Genomic DNA, 11437 nt, shown 5'->3' on the forward strand with positions numbered 1-11437 from the left:
ATTTTTTTAAAAATATATATATTTTTTATTGATTTTCCACAGAGAGGAAGGGAGAAGGATAGAGAGCTAGAAACGTCTATGAGAGAGAAACATCGACCAGCTGCCTCCTGCACACCCCCTACCGGGGATGTTCCCACAACCAATGTACATGCCCTTGACTGGAATCAAACCTGGGGCCCTTCAGTCCACAGACCAACGCTCTATCTACTGAGCCAAATCGGTTTCAGTGTGATATTTTATTTCTATTTATTAATTGTGTTTTGTTTTGGGGGGTTTTTTTGAGAGAGAGAGGGAGAGAGAGAGAGACGGAGGAGAAACATCCATCAGTTGCCTCCCATTTATGCCACGACTGGGGATCAAAACCTACAACTTAAATATGTGCCCTGACCTGAATCACCTGCAACCTTTTTGGTGTACAGGATGATGCTCCAATCGACCCACACTGGCCAGGCCAGTAATATTTTATTCAATATTTTTATTTGTGTATTTTGGGTATTCCATCCTGCTTGCAAAAGTCTCTCAAGGGTATACAAACATTCTCACCTCGCTGGTGTGGCTCAGACCGATGAAGCAGGAGACCACAGTTCAGTTCACGGCCAGAGCACATGCCAGGCCTGCAGCCTCTTCACCCCCAGCAGGGAACATGCAGGAGGCAGCTGACCAATGATTCTCTCTCGTCATTGATGTTTCTTTCCTTCTCCCTTCCTCTCTGAAATGAATAAAAAATATATTTTTAAAAAATATTCTTATAGCCGAAACCGGTTTGGCTCAGTGGTAGAGTGTCGGTCTGCGGACTGAGAGGTCCCAGGTTCGAGTCCGGTCAGGGGCATGTACATTGGTTGAGGGCACATCCCCGGTGGGGGGTGTGCAGGAGGCAGCTGGTTGATGTTTCTCTCTCATCGACGTTTCTAGCTCTCTATCTCTCTCCCTTTCTCTCTGTAGAAAATCAATAAAATATATTTAAAAAAATATTCTTATAAAAAAATATGATCTTATCATTTTCCATTTGTCATACTAACAAAAATTAAAGAATGGGAGCACTAAGCATTAGTGAGAGAGTTGGGAATGATATCCTCATAGCCTAGGGGTAGGAATGTGAGTTTTTACAGCCATTTGGAAAGAAACCTGGCTGTAACTGCTAACATGCAAAGTGCACATATCCTTTGTCTCCGCAATCCCACTTTGGGACATGTTTTAAAAAAGAAATCCTCCCAAAAAAACCATTGGTTTACAAAAGTATACTGAGAATAGAATGAAGAAATAAAATGGAGTCACTTGAGCAAACTGACAAATTACTGAAATCAAGTAGGTTGAGGTATAAGAAAATGCTTCTATTCTTGCCTGGGAACTTAAAATTTTGATTTTTCTAGTCCTACATCGATGCCTGGGTAGACACCAAATCTCCAGATAACCTGAAGAATTCAGGAAAGAATGTTCGTGTATCTAGGCCACCTGTCATCTAGAGGATTACCATCTCAGTCCAATCCAGAGGCTAATTATACAGACCTGATTCTTCTCAACTCTTTATCTATGTCTCATCTATTACTATATAAGGATGAAGACCATTCTCAGCAGACTGTTGACATTCTAAAAATGTTGATATCACCCTGAAGGGACACAGTTATTGTGAAGGGCCTCAAGGGCACCCTGTGTAGGAACTTCAATCACATCAATGTAGAACTCAGTCTAATGGAAAGAAAAAGAGACTCCAAATTGACAAATGGTGGGGAAATAGACCGGAACTGTGTACTGTTTACACTATCTGTAGTCAGGTGCAGAACATGATCACAAGTGTTACACTGGGCTTCCATTACAAGATGAGGTCTGCGTATGCTCATTTCCCCAACAGCTTTGTTATTCAGGATTTCTTGTTGAAATCTGAAATTTCTTGGGTGAAAATACATCCATGGGATTTGGATAAGGTTGGGCGTTGCTTGTTCAGTACCTCAAGCCCTGAAAGATGAGTTAATTATTGAAGGAAACATTGAACTGGTATCAAATTCAGCTGCTTTGATTCAGCAAGCCACAACAATTAAAAAAAGGATATAAAAAAACAATTTGGATGGTACAGGGAACAGTTCAGCAGGCTGATGAATAAGAACTAAGTTGTCCAGCTGCAGAAATAGCAAGATGCCAGATGATTCCTCAGACTTGTTTTTATATTTTTAAAAATGCAATAAAAACCCTGAATTGATTGAGTGAGTGGTGGGAGGGGGGAGAATGTAATTTCTTGTTTTGTTATAAAGCAAGTTGTTTATCATTTTTTAAATGTTAGAATATTTTACAAGCTACCAAATGTAAGAGAAGCTAAATACATTTATATTTTTTAAAATGTCATCTATATTGTAGTAACACTAGTTGATCCAACCTGTAGAAACCTAAAAAAAAATTAGAAACAATTCGGTTGATCTGGAGGTTAAGTTCTGAAAGTGCTTTAGTTCTGAAACTTATTTTAGAGAAAGAACTGCAGGTGGTCCCATGAGAGGTACATGCATGTACTTTGAAGCTGTGTACATCTTCCTAATTGCTTGCTGAGGTCAGTTGTTGGGAGCCATCAAAGTCGATACAAGCAACTCCATCTTAGAAAATACAACTCCATCTTGGGAGTTAAGTTTCCAACTCCTCTTACAACTCACAGTCACCAGAGATCACGTGGTGCCCTGTGATTTGGACAGAAGCTAAAGATAACCTATCGCTTAACAACACATCCTGCTCCTGAAGATCCCTACAACGTCCCCTCCCTGATCCTCCCTCCCATAGTTTGCCACGCCTTGGAATGTCCCCGCGGCAACCTCCCCCTACAGCCTGTGTGTGTGTGTGTGTATATATATATATATATATATATATATATATATATATATATATATATATTGCAGCTTCAACAATAAAATTCGGGGCTTGATCAGAACTCTGTCTTGCCTCCATTTCTTCACGTCTCCTGTCCTCTATCATTCCCTTCTAGGTGCCTCCTCACCCCCACGTTGATCTCCCACTGGTCGGGACAGTCAGTGGGGTATACAAGGCATGCTTTATGTAGCTCACTCAGGCAAGGCACAATTTCACCTAATGAACAGCCTGTAAATGCTGCAGGAGTGTTTGGCTAGAAGCAGCTGTTCATAGTACAGTTTGCCAGGCAATAAGCTGCTGCAGTTACCAAGTAGGAATATATTTCAAGAATGGGCCCCGGCTTGGCTCAGTGAATAGAGCACTGGCCTTCAGACTGAAGGTTCCATTCTGGTCAAGGGCACATGCCTGGGTTTCAGGCTCAAGCCCCAGTAGGGAGCATGCAGAAGGCAGCTGATCAATGATTCTCTCTCATCATTGATGTTTTTCTCTCTCTCTCACTCTCTCTTCCTCTCTGAAATCAATCATATATAGAATGGTTCATCTTCAAGTAGACTGTACTTGGCCAGATTCTCAGTTTGACACACACTCGTTGCCTCCTTAAGGAGAAACTGATTGATAGTTGGCACTTTTAGATCAAAAGCTAGGACTTTAGCTCAGGCCAGCGTGGTTCTGCTGCTTGGAATGTTGTCCCATAAACATAAGTCCAAAGTTCGATTCCCAGTCAGGGCACATACCCTGGTTATGTGTTTGATCCCAATTGGGGTACTTACTGGAGGCAGCCAATCGATGTTTCACTTTCCTTCTCCTTTCCTTTCTCTCTAAAATCAACTTTAAAAATAGTTTGCACCAAGCTGGTATTGCTCAGTGGTTGAGCATTGACCTTTTAATCAGGAGGTCATGTTCAATTCCCTGCCAGGGCATATGTCCAGTTGTTGGCTCTGTCCCCAGTGTGAGATGTGCAAGAGGCAGCCAATCTATGATTCTTTCTCGTCATTGATGTTTCTATCTCTCTCCTTCTATTTATTTTTTTAAAAATTAGGACTTTCAGGAGCAGTAAGGTGTCCCACAAAATAGTTCTCATTTTTAGTATCATCAGTTACACAAACTCATCTCCTTCAGGTAGATATTTCTTCATCTTTTGAAGTCAGAATAGCTGCTGTTCCTACAAGCTGCAATTTCCCTCTCAGAACAAACATGCACAAAAGAAACCTGTCCAGAAAGTTGACAGCCAGGTAGAGAATCTCAGCTCAAAGCTTATATTCTTCTCTGGCCTCAAATCAGCCTGTCCACCAGAATCATTCGAATGCCTTCTGGTTGTTTCCCTCATGAAGTACACTTTGGGCCTGTATCTTATTTTAGCTTCTCTAAGGCACTGATTAGTTTCTTCAGCATTTCCAGTTGCATTTATCACATCTATACCAAAATCTGCTGCATCTTCAGACTGAGAATGGAGAACTGAATCTACCAGCACAGGGGAAACTGTGCTAAAAATCCAGCAGGAAGTGAAGGTCTGACTTGAGAGTTTACTGTTGCCTACTTCATACACATCCTGAAATGCTATCCCATCTCTCCTGCAGCTGTTTCTGTCCTCCTGCTCAGGTTCATCCGTGTAGATATCCAATCCTTGCTTGGCTGACACATGGACCCCCCAGGCAGAGAGTGCTTTCTTTCCTGCTTGAGGGAAGACATTTTCTGATCAGAGAAACACCCGAGTGTTATGATCCCTGCCACAAGTCTTCCTGTGCTGCCCATTCTCAGTTAGCACGCCTGGCCTGGCACTGCTCTTTGCAGGGGGAATCCTGGCCGAGCTAGGCTCCTTTCATCATCTGACAAGCATCAGGACCTCAGGGCACTGGAGCCAGGACTACTCTGCTCATGGAGCTGCTGAAATGCGTTACTTTAGTCTCCACAGGCTGCTGCAGTCACCGAAGGAGAAACAGACAAACTGGATTAGTCAGCCTCTTCCACCCAGGGCTCCAAGGATGAGCGAACCTCCAGTAGGGAGAATACTAAGATGTAAGATCTTCCCTGTATTTAAGATTGAAAGGAAAGAATGTACTCTTTACTATAACAACTCTTAGCTTTTCTTTCTTCCTTGAAACATTCTGAGTATTGCCTAGTTGTGTCTCTGGTTTGCAAACAATAGTCCCTTGAATAAATCTTTGTCATTTATTTCTAGCCAAAGCCTGCAGATTCTTTTTGAGTTAGACAGTACAAATGTTAGGACAAGGGTCTCAAGGTCTAGGCAGTTCTTACTAAATACTATCTTGCTAAATGTTAAAATGTAGCAGAGCATTTTGCAGATGCAGCACAGGATGAGCTTGACAGGAACTCAGCAGGATGTAGCCAACTGCAAAGAAATCAATGTGCAATTGACCAAATAGTGTACTAGCATATAAGCAATGGCTAAGCCTCCCTTCAGGAAGGCAGAGCTTTGGATGTGGATTATGTTTTGTTTGTTTGTTGTTTTTTTTACTTACTAAATAAATAAAACTACCTTTCAACCCACCTCTCTTTCTTGAGTAGAACATCCCAGTGAACCCCTTGAGTACAGTACAAATCTGATAACTCAGTGGAACTCTTTTGGTGCTTTAATTCGTGTTTCTATTCCTCGCCTGGATATCAGGTTATCAGAAGCATACTTTATTTTTTTAAAATATATTTTATTGATTTTTAACAGAAAGGAAGGGAGAGAGATAGAGAGCTAGAAATGTCGATGAGAGAGAAACATCGGCCAGCTGCCTCTTGCACACCCCCTACCGGGGATGTGCCCGCAACCAATGTACATGCCCTTGACCGGAATCGAACCTGGGACCCTTCAGTCCGCAGACCGACGCTCTACCACTGAGCCAAACCAGCTTCGGCCAGAAGCATACTTTAATTTCTGGTGCTCTCTTGGTTTCAGGCTGGTTGTGTGACACTGATTTAGGCCCCCACCTAAGCCTCACTTGAAGGTTGAGGAATGCCTCCAGGAATGCCAAAATATCCTCGGGTGACAATCTCTGATCTGGTTGTCTGGCGTCAGGGAACGCTGGGCTAAAGGTTATGAGATCATAGTGTCTACCACACTTTAGTTTTTATCTTGCAGAGGTGAATTTTGTTCTTTGTGTGTATATTTGCATTTGCCTTGTCTTATATGTAAAAGTGCAGCTATGGGAAACTCAAATTCAATTCCCTAGATAGCCCCTTAGGGTGCACCCTCCAGAACTGGATAAAAAAAAAAGCTCTATTTATTTACTTAAAGAGACGAAGGGCTTATACAAATTAATATAAAAAATGGGTCAATTGTAGGAAACTGCCTGTCCTACCCAAGGTAGCCTTGCTTTATTTAGGCTGGGAGTCTATTGTGGGTTCAGGAGGGGCACTGTTTTTTAAGTGCAGCTTCTTTGCTTCCTAGGGCAGTGTTTTTCAACCTTTTTTGTGCAAAGGCACACTTGTTTCATGAAAAAAATCACGAGGCACACCACCATTAGAAAATGTTAAAAAATTTAACTCTGTGCCTATATTGACTATATATAAAGTAATTCTCTTGAATAGGAATCAAATAAACACAAAGAAAGTATTTTATAATTACTTTATTATGAAATATTAAGTAAACAAAATAGTGAAAAATTATAAAATTCTTGTCTTGTCTGCACCTACGGCACACCAGGAACAGCGGTTGAAAAACGCTGTCCTAGGGTTCAGCATTCCCATGATAGGATCATATACCTTACACACAAGGCTTCTCCCCTGCAACCTCCACCCTGCTTCCATCCAAGGAGCACCCAGAGCCAAGGTAGAACTCATGGGAAATAGGAATGGCACCCAGACCTTGCAGTTTCCTGAACAGTGAGGTTCCCTTCAGACTGACCTTGCTGAGGACAAGAAAATGAGCTCATCTTGCTGTGGAGGTAATCAGGGATAGAAGCAAGGATCTCTTATCTAGAAGATAAGCAAGATTGAGAGATAAAGGTTTGGCTGTAGGACTTGGGAGCGGGTCTATGGCTAATGGTGCAAAAGATATATGCTTGGGGATATATGGGAAGAATGACTAGTTTTATCTGAGCCAAAAAAAAAAAAAATGAAGCACATTCATATGCTGTTGTTTTGTTGTTGTTGTTGTTGTTTTAAATATTTTATTGATTTTGTGCAGAGAGGAAGGGAGAGAGATAGAGAGTTAGAAACATCGATGAGAGATAGACATCAATCAGCTGCCTCTTGCACACACACCCCCCCCCCCCCCACTGGGGATATGCCTGCAACCAAGGTACATGCCCTTGACCGAAATCGAACCCGGGATCCTTCAGTCCCCAAGCCGACGCTCTGTCCATTGAGCCAAACAGATCTTGGCTCGTATGCTATTATAATAAGACTCCCACTGCTTTCCTTTGTCTGAATGACAAAGGGGAAAAATTATTTGTAACATCTTTCAAAGAGTCTCATTGACATAGAGATGTTCTATGAGCAGAATTTTACCAAATGTGTCATAACATAGACCAGTGGTCGACAAACTCATTAACAGAGCCAAATATCAACAATACAATGATTGAAATTTCTTTTGAGAGCCAAATTTTTTAAACTTAAACTTCTTCTAATGCCACTTCTTCAAAATAGACTCACACAGGCCATGGTATTTTGTGGAAGAGCCACACTCATGGGCCAAAGAGCCGCATGTGGCTCTCGAGCCGCAGTTTGCCGACCACGGACATAAGACCAAATACCCTAGGAGTATTGAAAACTAAGATTACCTGACTGAATTTGTGTCAAAAAAGGAGAAAAGTCTGCTATGATTTAAAAATGTAGGTAGAATTAATCACCTGGATATATTTTGAGTAGCAGAAGCCTCAGATCAAAGCTCAAGTCACAGTTCCACTACTGATCTAACATGTGAATTACATGTTAGTTTCTTCATTTGTAAAACAGGGAAAGAATAGTACCTGCCTTATTAGAATTATTATGAGGTAAATATTAGAAGAGTGCCTATAACAATAAGTTATATTGTCATTGTATTATTGTCTCCTTCAGTGTCTTCTTTGTATCCTATGCATTCTTCCATCCCTCACTACTTTGTTGGGATCAACAAAAGATCTGATTAAGTACCAGGAGAAGAAAACAGAAGAAAAAAAATTACAAGAAGCCTAAAGTTGAGAGGATTCACAGAGTACTTGTTTCAGACCCACTACCGTGTTTCCCCGAAAATAAGACATCCTCTGAAAATAAGGCCAAGCACATGGAAAGATAAGACATCCCCTGAAAATAAGACCTAGTGCAACTTTGGGGGGAAAAATTAATATAAGACACTGTTTTATTTTTGGGGAAACAGGGTAGAACTAGCTTGCTTTTGAGGCTGAGATGCTTCTGAGGCCCTTATGGATTGGTACAATTTTAGAGCTACCTGGCCCAGATTTCTTTCTGCTTGGCCTGTATTCACCTAGAAGGTACTCTTACAACTCACAGCTTAGCTTTCTTCTGAGCACCTCCACACCTTCACTATTGCTCTTTGATATATCCAGTATCTTCCTCTTCTTCCTATCAATGGTTTCTTGCAGTGTAAATGCTTTCTTACTAACTAGAACTTTCTCCTTGATGGCAGACTGCGAAGACCTAGAGTTGTTATATTTGAGTTGAAAATACGTTTATCGAATCCCAACCTGGCCTCTTTCATAGGACTACCGCCACATTAATGTTATTTGGGTTGAGAAATCTGGAGTCTTTCATGTAGTGATTAAATTTTTCCTATGTATTTTATAACATTTCACATTCAACAAATCTCATTAATGTTAAATATGAAATAAACCAGTAACTTATCCTGGTTTATTTGACTCTAAGGGCACTAATGTGTGGAATAAAAAAACCATATTCCTGCCCTGCTGGTGTGGCCCAGTTGTTTAGCATCCACCTATGAACCAGAAGTTCACAGTTCAGGTACATTCCTGGGTTTCTGGTTCAATCCCCACTAGGGTGTGCAGGAGGCAGCCAATTGACGATTCTCTCTCATCATTGATGTTTCTTTCTCCCCCTCTCCCTTCCTCTCTCTGAAATCAATGGAAATATATTAAAATAAAAAGGAATTGGATTCCTTTCAGAATAGGATGGTGATGAGCTTCCCTGTTAGTAAAAAGCTCTCAATTAATGCTTGTGACTAAAACAAAGCAGTTCTTTTCATTGATTTTATATGATCTCCAGGGTTTCTCATCTCCTGTTCTTCTATCCCTTATATATATTTACTAGAGGCCTGTTGCACAAAGAGATTCGTGCAATAGGCCTTCCTTCTCTTGGCTTCCAGCACTTTTTCCTCTGGCACCCGGGACCCAGGCCTTTGCTCCAGCTAGAGTCTGCTGTCTTCGTCTTTACTGCAAACTCAGGTTGAAGTCTGCCATCTTCATCTTTGCTGCAGACTCAGTTTGTCTTTGCTGGGGTTTTCAGCTCCCGTAGATCCCTTCAAGCCCTACCCCCCCAGCCCCACCCTCCCTCTCATAGGAGGCATCCTGCCCAAACTGGCCACTCCATGCCTAGAGCAGCTGGATGGCACCATCTTTAGCCTTCTGATTTGCATACTCAATCTGATTGGCTGTGGGTACAGCAGAGGTACAATTTACATGTTTGTCTATTAGGTAAGATTCTTCTCATCTCCTTTCCTTCTCTACTCTCTCATTCTTTAAGCATCTTCTGTGTGACAGGCACTCAGCAACAAGGATTGAGCAAAACAGACCACCTTCTCATTGTCATGGAGTTTACACACGTAATGGGAATTGAGACATTCATTAAATAATCACCAAATATGTAATTTCAAACGGCACTTAGTGCCACCTAGGAAAACACAAAACCCTGTGAGAAACCCGTTCGTGTAGGCTTTATCCAGGAAATGGTAGCTGAAATGGGATAGTGTGGATGAAAGGGGCCACATGCTAACCTGGCCAGCTCAGGGAAGGCCTGCATGGCGGTTTTGCAAACTCAGAGACTTAAAGTAACCACAAAGGACGGTCTAAAATAAAACTTTAAGAGCAGTTATGGTGGATAGTTACGTCCTAGGCCGGTATCTTCACTGACAAGGCCAACCTTTACCTTAACTGAGCCTATTTGTCTTTTTGTATCTATGTAATAACATATCCTTGAAAAGTCTGGGTAACTTGTAACTTTCCTTTTTCTAGATCCCTTGGAGCACAACCGAATGTGCCTGGGCGGCAAGAAAGATACCACAAATTCTTTCATTGTTATTGTTATCATACTAATTGTTGGCTGTTAACTATCCTGAACCCACTTAAGTATGTATCATTTTATTTATCAAATCCCAGGGTCTCCCCCACCCCCCCCTCCTTTGTTTCCCGCCCCCCCTCCCTGCCTCTCTAATCTTATTATCAATGGATTTCATGTAACCATGTAACCCACTTACAAGCCCTCCTTTGATTGCAATGTATAAAAATAGATGAAAAACTGCCATTCTCTGGATCATTATCCCAATCTGTTGAGATACTGCTTCCTGGCAATTGTCGACGGATTGGCTCAAATCTCACAAAAATTCGTTACAGGTTTGCATGTTTTTACATTAACAGTAGGAAGGATGAGGAGGAGTTAGCTAGGCATGTTCTCCCTTTTAGGGCTACAAGTGGGCAGAGACCAGGACTGTCATAGCAATCTTAGGGGCAAAAATAGAAATTTGGGACTAGCTATGGTTATGGGAAATATTAATCATGCTGTTAAACCATGATTACCTTGTGTTGGTTAAAGAAAGGACATTCTGTCCTGGCTGAGAGTTGTATGACCCCGGGAACCTGGAAGTCAACCTTGTAATGAGGTCCATTCTCAAGGAAAGACTAACCGCCCAAACAATGGAGTCCCACCCCAGCCTCCTACTTCCCCATACATATAATCCATATTCTACCCATGTAATCTTTGTTTTACCCTGACTGTTGCTGAGGAAGTAGCAGCTACAACATATTCAGGCCTTTCAGGGTATTATAGAGATTTTAGTCTTTATCCTAACAGCAACTGGAAGCCACTGAAGGGTTATCACAGTTAACATTTAAAAAATACATATTACGTGTTACATACTATGCTAAAGATTATACTTGCATGATTTTATTTACTCCTTGAAGCAATCATATGTTATTATCCCAATTTTACAGACTGAGGACACTGAGGTACAAAATAAGTGGTAGAGGCTGGACTCCAAAATCCCTACTCTTCACCAGGATACATTACACTTGTTATGAGCAAGAGTGGGTAAGCAAGTATGCACAGCTGATTCTAATGTCCTTGGCAGGAACAGGCCCACTGTGGAGTTGGTAGCAGAGGTATCAGAGTTTAATGAGCTAATCATTGAATTTAACTAGTCCCTTTGTTCTGGCTCCATATTAAATCAAATAACTTGTAATTATATTCTGGCTTCCCATATAGATTTTTCTTCTGGGAGATAATGCATCTGACCAGCCTACACATGCCATGCGCTCCAGTTGGCAATTTTATTACTCATTGTAAGTTAATAAATTGGCATTCTGCTTTTTAAAAAAGGTGAAATACACTTAAAAAACAAAAAAAGGTGACATAGTCTTAAATCACTTTCCCCTAAAGTTAGTTTGAAAAACAAATCAAATAACATATACATTAT

The 11437-nt window shown here is 41.3% G+C and overlaps 1 pseudogene; it reads right to left on the reverse strand.

Moving 5' to 3' along the window:
* Positions 1 to 3875: 3875 nt before the first annotated feature.
* On the reverse strand, positions 3876 to 5426 carry LOC118717612 (annotated as a pseudogene).
* Positions 5427 to 11437: the final 6011 nt, after the last annotated feature.

This window comes from Pipistrellus kuhlii, unplaced genomic scaffold (assembly GCF_014108245.1).
Source record: "Pipistrellus kuhlii isolate mPipKuh1 unplaced genomic scaffold, mPipKuh1.p scaffold_m20_p_13, whole genome shotgun sequence".
Taxonomy (NCBI): domain Eukaryota; kingdom Metazoa; phylum Chordata; class Mammalia; order Chiroptera; family Vespertilionidae; genus Pipistrellus; species Pipistrellus kuhlii.